Source organism: Symphalangus syndactylus, chromosome 3 (assembly GCF_028878055.3).
Source record: "Symphalangus syndactylus isolate Jambi chromosome 3, NHGRI_mSymSyn1-v2.1_pri, whole genome shotgun sequence".
In the NCBI taxonomy this organism is placed as follows: Eukaryota; Metazoa; Chordata; class Mammalia; order Primates; family Hylobatidae; genus Symphalangus; species Symphalangus syndactylus.
The window spans coordinates 29,865,666-29,878,085 of record NC_072425.2 but is presented as its reverse complement, the minus strand read 5'-3'; the positions used below and the strand labels follow the sequence as shown (position 1 = coordinate 29,878,085).

Here is a 12,420-nt window from a genome sequence, read left to right as displayed (position 1 = left end):
GAGCTATAAGACCTAGATTGGCTGGCTGAGGATAAATAAAGAAGTGTAGACTTAGTCCAACTGCAGCCCAAACTTGACGTGTAACATTTATACTTAGAAAATGTGTCATTCTCACCTCCTTTATACAGATTTGTCCATCAGTACATTGGATTTTCTTAAACAACTACAATTTGATTCCCCTATTATAATTATGGAAGAGAATTCACTCTGATAAAATACAGTCCTTAGTAGTTCTCTTTAATGCTCTCTAAAATATTCTTGGAAAAATATGAACCTTTTTAAGTTGACAAGTGCTTTTATTATAAGTTTAAATAGTTGTGAGGGATATAATGTAAAGTATATTGAAAATATAGTCATTTAAAATAAAACTGTCTATTATAAATGGATTTAATGGATTGAAATTCCACTTTAATTTGATACCACCATTCATCCATTTAAAAATATACAAATAGAATCTTCCCTAACAGTTGAAAACTTACATAGTTCTTTTGTTTTCCTTAAATCTTTATTTCTATTTCATTTGCTCTATAGAAATGTTTCCTAATGTAGTATATGTTTTTATACTGGAAATTCTTTCACTGATCATATTATTATATTGTTCTGAAACAAAACATGTATATAAATTCACATTAAAATTTCTTTAATGTTCTGTAAATATAAGATGCTAACAAAACCCAATTTCTTCTGGATTAAATTATCATAACAATTATTAGACATATAAACTGATCAATCTACCATACACTTATTAAAATTTTGCTAAATGTGATGTGAAACATAAGGTTTTATTAGAAATGCTTCTCTGAATGAGGTGAATTTTTTAAAAAATTAGGCCATATGTCTGCTGAATATTCATTATTGCTAACATGAGATGGTATTTCATAAATTATATTTACTTTTTATTTTTTGGTTGTAAGCACTGAGAAACCTATTCACAAAAATAAGTAGATGGGAAAAGAAAAACTTTTGTTATAGCAGTGTTATAACTTCGTACCAGGTTGTATGCCAAAAATCACATAAAGATCAATCATCAAATAGGATTTTTAATACTTTCTCAGCTGACATTTTAATTAGGTTCCCCTTCAGTTTTGTTGTAACCAAAGCATTGAAAGTCATCTGACTTGCAGAATGATTTGCTGCAAGGTCATTAGTCATTCACTTTCTCAACACTTTTTCTCAAAAGAATTTTGAATTGTACCTTTGTTTGGTCCCCCAGAAATTTTTATACCCCAAGGCAACTTGAGATGAGTGAGAGGCATGAATTCCCTTTGTAAAGTGAGAGAAAAGAATTTACGAAAAAGGGACTGTCTTCAGATTCCTGAGAAAGAGTGCAAATGAAAGCTGAGAATCTGAAAATTTCCTTATCTCTGCCAACTAGAGCCCATGGAAAATCTTTGAGTAACTCTGGGGGTACTATGCATCACAGTCTGAAAATTATTATATGGGACATACTTTCTATACTTAAATTAAATTTCCCCATGGAGGCAGCATTGTTATACAGGTGACAATGAGATAACAATGCAAAGAAACCAGAAGTCAAGTTCATATCAACTTATATAGCTCTGTCTCCATAAGTCAGAAACAGGAAAAACTATCTTGCTCTTCAGCAATCTAGGTTGACTTCATGAACGAGCTGGCATTCAAATGAATCCTTGAATTATGGAAACAGAATGTTAAATCTGGAATGAACTTCAGATATCATCTAGTATGGAGAGGACAATTAAATGTTGACTTTTACGTCAACTTGGATTAAATATTTGTGATTGCTTACAATTCTGTGTCAAGAAGGAGTCAGAGGAATCATCTGAGATCTGTAGGAAAGCATGTTGTGATTGGTTAGCTATGCCTGTCAGAGGAAGCAGGGAGAGAGGGGCACAGGTGATCTGCTCTTGCCACCCTAGGTACATAGTCCTTATCACATGAACCACAGGGAAAACTGAGGCCGAGCGAGAGCAGGAATCTTGACCAAAACTCCACAGTGAATTATTGCCAGGATGGGTAGAATTACATATGTTTTATTCAACATTTGGTGGTCATTGTAAATTTGGTAACATTTGCAACTGGAAAATTGGGGGATGTTTTAGAGCTGGAAGGGAGCAAGTTCTTAATTGAGCAATATAACCTGTCCTTTCTTTCAGGCTCCTTCACATTTGATCTCTGTGCAATTTGATAAGAGGAGGAAATGGGCTGTCAATTATGAAGAGACTGAAAACCTGAAAATACTGAGTATGGTCTTAGTTCCCTCTCCAAATGGAGCTCAGGAAAAATGCCAAGCCACACAAGCCACTGATTACTCATCTGGCTATTGTTTCTACCTCACCCTGGCCCAGGAAGACAGATCTACTGAGGAAAGGTAATAGAGGCTGGCAAAGTTCCTACTTTTACATCTATCTATAATATCCACTCATTCTTAGCATCTTGCACATCCACAGGGCCCTACAGGAGTCTTCTTGCCTTGTATTATTGAATCTTGGGATTGGGGTAGGAACAGACAGAGGTATTAGCAGAGACCCAACAGGATGTAAAACATACCTGTTGATGGAGGGGTTAACTTTATGTATAATAAATAGATTTTACCGTGCATACCAAACTGAATATTCCTTCCTCCTTTTACTCTCAGACCTCTTTCTATGTGTGGCTCATTCTTTTACTCTACAACATAATGTTCAGTTGATTCTGGACTTTTTCTGTGACAAACAATACTGTAATAAACATCCTCCTGGTGCATTCATCTGGGTGCACTTCTGAGAATTTATCTGAAGGATAAATTCCTAGAAGTAGACTGTCTGTAACATAGGGTCTATGCACTTTCAATTTCCATAGATTCTGCCAAATGGTTTTCTTAAGAGGTTATACCAATTTACACTCTCAGCTATGGTATATGGGAACCCCTGCTTTCCCACAACCTGCCAACACTGGGTATTTACAAACATAAATAAATGGAAGGTTTGAATAATTGTAGTTTTGAATTAGACTTGAGGCATCCCTCTCATCTGCCCCAACTTGTGTCTCCCCACAGCAACCTAACTAGGGGATGGCTAATGCCACAGACTCTGAGACTTACTCAGAGCAGGGGCTGAATGCTTCTGCTTCAGTGGGAACAGGGGGTGTTTCTTCAGTCTGTGCCCTACTTGGCATCTGTCCCTGACAGACCCAGCCAGTGTGGGGAGCCAGCCTCTGTAACCATAAGAAAGAATGGATTGGAAACAAATTGATCTTTTCACAGCTGGCTGTTCCCCTCTTTCCCCTCAACTTGGATCCAGCTCAGAACAAGGTTGCCGATGTTCTGCTGCAACAAAGATGGCATTATTGTGGACTGCCTCTTTGGGGGGAAATGTCCTTCTCCAAGAATCGCCTCTGTAGTTTCAACTATGACAAGCCTGGAGACCGAGCATAGCTGTGCATCTCCAAGGGTCTCCAAAGTGACACCCAACTCTATCCATCCTGTTGATGACCATGTACTCTTCTATTGGTGTCCACAACTTCATTTAAATGATGTCAGATGACTCAATTCAACAGAATCTAACCCTTTATTCATCCTCCCTGGAGACCTGTGGTCAGTGGGCAGGAGAGTTTGAGATTCAAAAAGAGGAAAACTGTGTGAGCACAGGGAAAAAGGATCTAGTGTTTATTTCTAGCACCACCATTACTATTGCTGTCCATCCTATTATTCTGCATTCTTTTGCTTCATAGCATTTTTTTAACTGAAAGAAATGTCTTCATGAAGGCAGAAATATTATTTAGTTTACAACTGTATTATCAGTTTCTAGAATACCTCCTTATACATTGGAGGTGCTTGATACCTATTTATTGAACGGATGAATGAATTTAATGAGCACCTGTGTTGGACAATTTAATGTCATGATGACATTTAATATTTTAACTCTGTGGGGTATATGTATTATCTTTATTTATAGCTAAGGAAATTGGGTCTCAGAGATTAAGTAACGCTTCCAGAATCACACAACTGGTAATTGGTAAAACTGAGATTTCATTTAGACCTGACTGATCCCAAACCTATCTTTTAGAACACTGGGATTCCAGTTTATCTAAGCTTAAGCTCAAAAGTATTAAAATATTTTGCAATCAGTGAGGGAAGTGGTCATCAAGGACATTTCCGGGTGAGCATGGTGTGTTCAACAGGAAGAGAAACTCCTCCATACTCCCACCAAAGTGAGCAAGTACCAAAATGTTGTGTTAATTAAATCTTATTCATCTGGGGACAAGCAGTAGGGTGAATTTGTATGCATGTGCACCGATTTTGAGCTAAGTAACAAGGGGCTTCTAAAAGACCCTTATGCTGACAATGAGTGAATGTAGGCAAGGGCACTAACATTTAACAAAGTTATGCTGCGTGCTAGGAACCATGCTTTAAATTTATGATTCCACTTAGTCATTATAATAATTTCTTTTCTCTTTTATTGTCTTGCCCTTCCCTTCTCCCTTCTCTCGCCTTACCTTCCTCCTTCCTCCCCTTTCATTCCCTTTGTGCTTCCCTTCCCTCTTCCCTTCCTGTGCCCCTTCTCTTCTCTTCTTTTCTCTTCTCTTCTCTTCTCTTCTCTTCTCTTCTCTTCTCTTCTCTTCTCTTCTTTCCTCTTCTCTTCTCTTCCTTCTTTCTCCTTCTCACCCTCCCCTCCCCTCCCTTTCCCTCTCCTTCCTTCCCTTTCCCTCCCTTTCCCTTCCCTCCCCTCCCTTTCCCTCTCCTTCCTTCCCTTTCCCTCCCCTCCCCTTCCCTCCCCTTCCCTTCCCTTTTCTACCCTTCCCCTCTCTTCTCTTCCCTTCCCTTCCCTTTTCTACCCTTCCCCTCTCTTCTCTTCCCTTCCCCCTTCCCTTCCCTTCCACCTTCTCTTCTCTTCTCTTCTCTTCTCTTCTCTTCTCTTCTCTTCTCTTCTCTTCTCTCCTCTCATGTCCTCTCCTCCCCTCCCCTTCCCTTCTCCCCTTCCCTTCTCCCCTCCGCTCCCCTCCCCTTCTCCTTTCCCTTCCCTTTTCCCCTCCCTTCTCCCCTCCCCTCCCCTTCTCCTTTTCCTCCCCTTCTCCCTTCCCCTCCCCCTTCCCTTCCCTCCCCTTCCCTTCCCTTCCCTTCCCTTCCCTCCCCTCCCCTCCCCTCCCTTCCCTTCCCTTCCCTTCCCATTCCTCTTCCCCTTCCCCCTTTCCCTTCACTTCCCTTTTTTCTTTTCTTTCTTTTTCTTTGTTTCTCCCTCCCTCTCTCCTCGTTTTTCTTTTCTCCTTTTTTCCTTCCTTTCTCCTTTTTTTTCCTTCTTTCTTTTTAAATTCCCAGACAAGAATTTTGAAGTTCATCTTAGGTAAGCCACGCGTAGTGATGGAACCAGCATTGAGATTTACATCTCTTGCTACCCATCATGTCACATAGTGTTAGGCAGAGACTGGGGTCTCAGTTGCCTAAGTAAAGTCATAGGCATGAAGGGTGCTGCAGGAATGACTGAGTGGCAGGCTCCTGACAGCCTGGTTGACAGACAGTGACCCCAAGGACTACTTGGGTTTTGGCGCCATGCCTAGTATGACTTTATCCTTTAACTGTTTCTTTTGTCAGTCAGCCCCCTGAGTGAGCCCTGTCTCCTCCTTGAAACTCTACTGTAATGAGAGGTCTCCACAAGGGTTCCACAAAGCCACACAATGTGCTGTGGTTTTCCTGAGAACTGGCTCCCAGGTAATGCTCTGAGATCAGTCCTTCCAGCTCCCATCTCAAAGATCTTCAAACTCCAGACTCTCAAGGGTTTTGAGCTGCCAGTTATGATGAAATATTAGCACAGAAGAAAATAATTTTTTTTTTCTATTCTGTGTTTCTTACCAGGACACCATGGTTTCAGAATGATTTATATACTTTGAATATTTTCAAAAAATTTCTTTCAATGTTGTTCCTTCTTTAGGCATTTCTCTTATCACTTGGGCTCAGCGTGATGCTTCTCTGGAATTTTTCTTTCTTTTTTTTCCACCCATTTATAAAATACCAAACATGTGTCCCCAGTCTGGGTGCATATAACTGAAAATCATAGGGAAATTCTTTATGTAAAAAGCCCTATAGATTGTTTCAGACAAAATCAACCACAAAGAGTTTGTCCTCACAATATTTGTGAATAAAATTGTCCCTCTGAAATGAAAATACCACCTTAAATAAGGGAGTTCCTCTCAAGCATTTTACTCTATATTTATTGTTTGTTCATTCATGCTATCATTTGAAAAATACTTATTAAGTATTTACCCTGTGTTGGTAATTGTGCTGGGCACAAAGAACATAATAGTAAATCACATAGATCTCATGTTCTATCATACTAGACAACTGAGTACAGCTGCTCCTCGACTTATGGTGGGATTACATCCCAATAAACCCATCATAAGTTAAACCTACCATAAGTCAAAAATGCATTTAATACACCTAACCCACTGAACATCACAGCACAGACAATGTCAGGCACTTTATTACATGTAGTAAAGTTGACATGACTCTTAATCCTACTAACAGCCCTAGGAGATAGATTCTGTTATTATTACCATTTCATGATTAAGGAAGCTGAGAATCAGAGAGGTTAGGTGACTTTTTAAAGTGGCTGGGGTTGAAATTCAAGTAGTACAGTGTAAGAGCCTTTGCTTCTCCTAGAGGCTCTGTAAAGGTCTGTTGAATAACTGAGTAGATGATAGATTGATTGCAATATAGTTCCTCTGTTGCGTTTTTGGAAGTGTTATTTTAGTAAGCAACCATAGAGAAATTATTATCTACTAGAGATGGGAGTAGGAATGGTTTCCTAAATTAGGGTTGGCAAATAGTCTTTAGTTCAAACTAAAAGCCATCACTTCTGCAACCATTATGTGTCAAGCATGAGCTATATGACATGAAAGATAAAGCGATGTAGCAAATTTATTCGTAATTCAGCAATATGAGATTATGAGAAGGAGCATATTCCTGTGCACCCACTCTGAGATCAAAGAAGACATCCATTGTCCTCTTGAGGGAAGTAGTGAGAGGTGTTTACCTGAAGCCCCTGGTTTGTGCTCCCCCATAGCTGGGGAGAGGGAGCTGCTGCCGCCCTTTCCAGTAGGAGTTATATATTCTATAGTGTCCTTATCGCAATTCCTTTAAGGGCCTCCAGCATTTTGGAAGCATAGAAAAAAGAAACAACATTCCTGCATCATGGGGCCATTGATGAATAAGAATGTTTATAAGAAGGCAAGCATCTTTGCACTCTATACACTTCCAAATCTTTTAGAAACATATCTAAGAACTTCTTAGTTCCCCTCCATGGTTACCGGATCTACAAACCTGGAATTTCCCCATTGGCCCTCTGATTGTATTTGGAGTCTGTTCTTCATCCTGTGGATCCTCTGGGCTCTGTCATGAACTGCTGGAACACTTTGCTCCCATAGCTGTTGGAAGTGACCCATTAAGGTAGCCAGAGTCAGTCACTCAGCATCTTAATGGCAAGACCAAAAGGGGTGAAAGAAATGGAAGTCATGGTTAGTAAGCGACTGACCTCATTCTGCAGGAATTCTTTCTGGAAAGAGAGCAGTAGAATGTTGTGACAGGCGGTAAGTCATCTGTAAGAATGTTTACCGTGGAATTCTAGCAAAAGAAATGGCTCAAGAAATTTCCTGGGTAACACAAATAGAGTCTGCTCAGAGGCCCCAAAAGAGAGTGACTGGAAAACTTTAGCCTTGTGAGGGAGGCTGTCTACTCTAGTGTTGGAGTCAGCTGGAGGTGCAACAGCACTTGAGCTATCCAAACTGCTAGGATGGTGTTTATAAAAGAAACTTCTCATTCTCGAGTCAACATGGCTAAAACAGCCAGCCATGAGATGTATGGGAAAGAAATGCAGAGCAAGTTGTTATTTATTGAATGTGTAGTTAGTAATTACTATTTCCATTTTATGGAGGCTTAAGTAGATTGAGAAATTTGCCTGAGTTCACAAAGTTTGTTAGGATCCAGACTCTGGGTTTAGACCCATGTGTGTCTGACTCCAAATCCTGCATGGTTGGCTTTTGTGAGAGCAGGGTTACACACTGTACACATTTTTCTTCCTCCATTGCACCATTCACTGTCCTAGGTATATAGAATCCTGAAACACAGGATTGGAAGGACCTTTAGGCATCCCATGGTCTAATCTTCTTATAGTACAGATGAGAATGGGCTCAGAGAAGGGAAGGGCCTTGCTCAGACTCACACAAAGGCTAGGGCCAGAATAGATGCTGCCTGACTCTCAGTTCAGGATGCTTACTCTGACGAGGCCCGTCACTTCACATGGATAGTTAATATATTTTGCTAGTTGGTTAAAAATAATGTATGGCAGAACCATCTCTCCTTCTTCAAGGCAAGCCATTGCTAAGTCTTGAGTCCTTTTTTGTCTCACAGCTCCTTTTCTCATTGATTGTTATCATCATTTGGTCTATAAAGCCTTTCACCTTCATTTCAGTGAACAATACTGCTGCAGGAGACATTGGAGATGCAAAGATAAATCAGTCCTGGTTCATGAGCTTCAGGAACTTAGGAGCAATTTGGAGAGTCAGATATGAGAACAGCTTGTTTTCATACATTATTACACAATCATATGTAATATATAGCTGGGGGGGTATAGAAGTGAATATGAAGAGACCTACCCCAACCTGGGAAATTAGAGGAGTCTTCCTGTCTTCCTGGAGGATTAATTGATTACACTGACTTATTATTTCATTCCTACAACAAATATTTAGCACACACCTCTTCTGTGTCAGATACTCTTCCAGATATTAAGGGATGCAGCACTAAGAAAGCAAAAATATTCCTCACCTTCATGGGAGAAATGCAACAAGTGTAATTAAACAAAACATTATTCAAATTTGCAGCAGTGACAGGCCCATAACAAGGCAAAGGTCTACAGACTAATATTGGGTTGAAGATTTATTTTTACAAGGGTGGCCAGGGAAGGCCTCTTCAAGGGGAAGTCTTTTGATCAGAGAACTAAAGCAAGTGACAGGGAAGAAACTTGCAAATATCTGCTTCCCAGGCAGAGTAAAAACCAGCACCAATGTCTTCAGTCAGGAACCAGCCTGATGTATTTGAAAAAGAGCAAAAGCCGGGCGCCTGTAGTCCCAGCTACTCCGGAGGCTGTGGCAGAATGGTGTGAACCAGGGAGGCAGAGTTTGCAGTAAGCCGAAATAGCGCCACTGCACTCCAGCCTGGGAGACAGAGCGAGACTCCCTCAAAAAAAAAAAAAAAAAAAAGAAAGAAAGAAAGAAAGAAACAAACAAACAAAGAAACAAAGAAAGAAAAAGAGCAAAAGCCAGTATGGATGTAGGGGAGTTATTGAGTGTTACTGCAGGAGGAGATGGAGATACAGACATAGACAACGACCAGATTGCAGATGTTGTGCAAGTCACAGGTGTGTAGGGCTTGTCAATAATTTCCCTCCTTGTCAGCACTGCTGGCAATACTATGGCATCAATGCATAGAGAAAGAAAAAGCTAATAGCAAATGAATCACTCTGATCATGCATCTTGAGATGTTGCCATGGATTACGATTAATGGATTCTTATCCACAAGGCCAGATTCCATCAACGCATCTTTTGGAAAATGCAGCAAACTCTCCTGGCCCCAGCACTCCCACCCACCCCGTCATACACCCTACATTCATCATCTCTTTCTCTGGTTCTTTGTCATGTTGCTAACATCCCCTGATGGAGATGGTGCAACTCCAAGTAAAACTGTCTCCATAAATATTTAGACTGAATAGAAAATGTGCCAAAGATGTAAATAATCTGTCCAGAGGGAGAAGAGACCTTTCTCTTTGTTGTTTTCTTCAGGCTTGTAATTTAATTCATGGATACATGTCTTTGAATAATACATAACTATCAATTTACCTAAACAAGTCCCATAGAAACCTTAGCCTCTTCATCCTTCTGCCATGCCCCTCATGGCATTTTCTTCTTACGCTGGAGTATACATTTCTCTGCTTTTCTTTTATCCCTTTCTTTCTTCTTTATTCCCATGTTTTTTTACCACATACTGTGTATCAGCCTCTGTTAAGCTCATCTGTGCAGAGTCTATACTTACTGGTTGTCTTCCTCTCATAGTCACTTGTCAATTCATTTTCATTAGCCTTCTGCCTCCACCCTCCTTTCCTGAGTCTGTTCCCACTGAGGTCAACCCAGTGTTCATATTACTGAACCCAGTGGCCATCTTTCTGTTTCTTCTTTTACCAGACCTCTTCACTGAAATAGATAATGTTAATTAGTCCTGGCTGGAGTGCAAGTCTCCTTTGACATCTATTTGCACTGTTCCTCTGCTTGAACCACTCTGTCTATTCCTTCTCTGTCCCTTAAATTTTTGGCTTCTTGTAGGTTGGGTTTTTGGTATTCTTCTTTGTCTAGCACCACCCTTGCTTGCCATCGTGCCCTCATTCAGGCCTGGGCTTTGACTCTAATAGCCTCTGAATCTCTATGCTCTGCCTATATTGGATAGCGGGCAGGCTGTGGGCATGGGCTGCTAGGTCTCAGACAACTCATACTCTCATCTGATAAGTGGGTTTTAATGTGACCCTTGTTGTACCTCGTTATTTCTATTTCAGTCTCATTTACTCCTTCCTCTTTACCTGTTTTCAAGTCTTCCTACTAGATATTTTCTTAAGAAGGCGGAGAAACCGTGTTCTTTTAGTAATTGCACAATTGAAATTATTCCTCTTGAATATTTGATGATGACATATTTTGACTTGATATAGTTTTTTCAATCTTACAGGAATTCTAAAGCTGGAGGAATGTTTAAACTCCTTCCAGCTGCCAGTTTCACGTAAAGAACTCTTTTCTAGACCTGCGGATATGAGGGACTCTTACATTCTCCTTTAATCAAATCAATTTAGGCTGAAAAGAAGGCCAAGTTGACAGCCAGCATTTCACTGCTAACCGAGCAGCTTCTATCTGGAACTCTGTCAGATGGACCAGAGAATGTGGCAACCACACATTGGCTCTTAGAAGCATCTTCCTAGAAGTGACACACATCACTTCTGCTTATGCTTCCTTGGCCAAAACAAGTCCTGTGACTCTAACAGAATTGAACAGGATGAAGGTATATAATCCTCCATGTGAGGAGCACAGGATAGAGGCACAGGATATGTGAGCAGTAATATCATCTCCTACAAACAGCAAAGGCAGTGCCTAACTGGTGGTGCTCTCTGCTCCTTCTGGTTTACCTCCCATCTTTCTCTTTTCGCTAGTGACCAGCCGTCAACCTCACTTAGTGTGGGAGAGCTGTGAGCTGAGCTGAGTCTCCAGGGATGAGTTGGAGGAGCCAGGAGACTGACTTCATCTCCACCTGGTCCAGGAAGGGAGACTGAGGGAAGGGGCCTGGATCCAGAGCTGGAAAGATCTTGGCAGGATGTGACTTTTTAGGATGTAGAAAGATGGATTTCACCATCTGTCTTTCCTAATGTTTGGAGGGGTGTTCTCCCGGGATATAGAGGCTGGTGGCCCAGATTCCTGAGACATCTTTGTCATCCAGCACTGGCTCAGCACATATCAATTGTGAAGATCAACTCCTGGCATGTGTGGAGCTTGGCATCTATGGGGGCCAGTAGGGGAGTGAACCAAGGACAGGGACAATGACCAGAATCCTTACTTGTTGTCAGTGGAAATAAACACATATAAATTTGTCTTTAGCACACGAAGACCCAGGATAAGACCAGTCCGACCTGCCTATACGGAGCTTTGGATGAGAGATCATCTTAGATTTTTCTGCCACCTTAAGGTATTTCAAACTCGCTTACCTTAACCCTACCTGCCAGCTGTGTTTGTGGATCCTGCATTCAAATCCTCCTTTAAAACACTATTTGGAAAATAAGTTTTAAGAACAACTGTTTTTAAGATACAAACTCAGGCTTCTGTCTGTAGGCACCAAAAATCATGCCCTGGATTTCTAGCATCAAGGTAGAATACCTGTTAAGAATACATGGAATTGGCCAGGCATGGTGGCTCATGCCTGTAATCCCACCACTTTGGGAGGCCAAGGTGGGTAGATCACAAGGTCAGGAGTTTGAGACCAGCCTGGCCAATATGGTGAAATCCCGTCTGTACTAAATATACAAAAATTAGCTGGGTGTGATGGTGGGCACCTGTAGTCCCAGCTACTTGGGAGGCTGAGGCAGGAGAATTGCTTCAACCCGGGAAGCAGAGGTTGCAATAAGCTGACATCGTGCCACTGCGCTCCAGCCTAGGGGACAGGGTGAGACTCCTTCTCCAAAAAAAGAAAAAACAAAAACATGAAATTTAGTTTTATTTCTGGCCCTGGAGCTTTCTTGGACCATCAGGCACTCATTAACTTCTCTGAGTCTCATTTTTCCCATCTGTTGAAGAGATGCTGATCATAGCTCTCCTGCTTACCTTAAAGGACTACTGGAGGAATTCAGTGAGAGCCTTTACTTACTGAACATCTACTGTAAAGTAGAC

The 12,420-nt window shown here is 41.0% G+C and overlaps 1 long non-coding RNA gene across 1 annotated transcript in view; it reads left to right on the top strand.

The window, feature by feature from the left end:
- The window catches only part of LOC129478970 (uncharacterized), a 30,224-nt gene extending 18,508 nt beyond the window's left edge, over window positions 1-11,716 (top strand). The window contains exons 2-3 of the long non-coding RNA XR_008656522.1: window positions 2,136-2,350; window positions 11,635-11,716. This is a non-coding gene — a long non-coding RNA (uncharacterized lncRNA). The remainder of the gene's footprint in view (window positions 1-2,135; window positions 2,351-11,634) is intronic.
- Window positions 11,717-12,420: the final 704 nt, after the last annotated feature.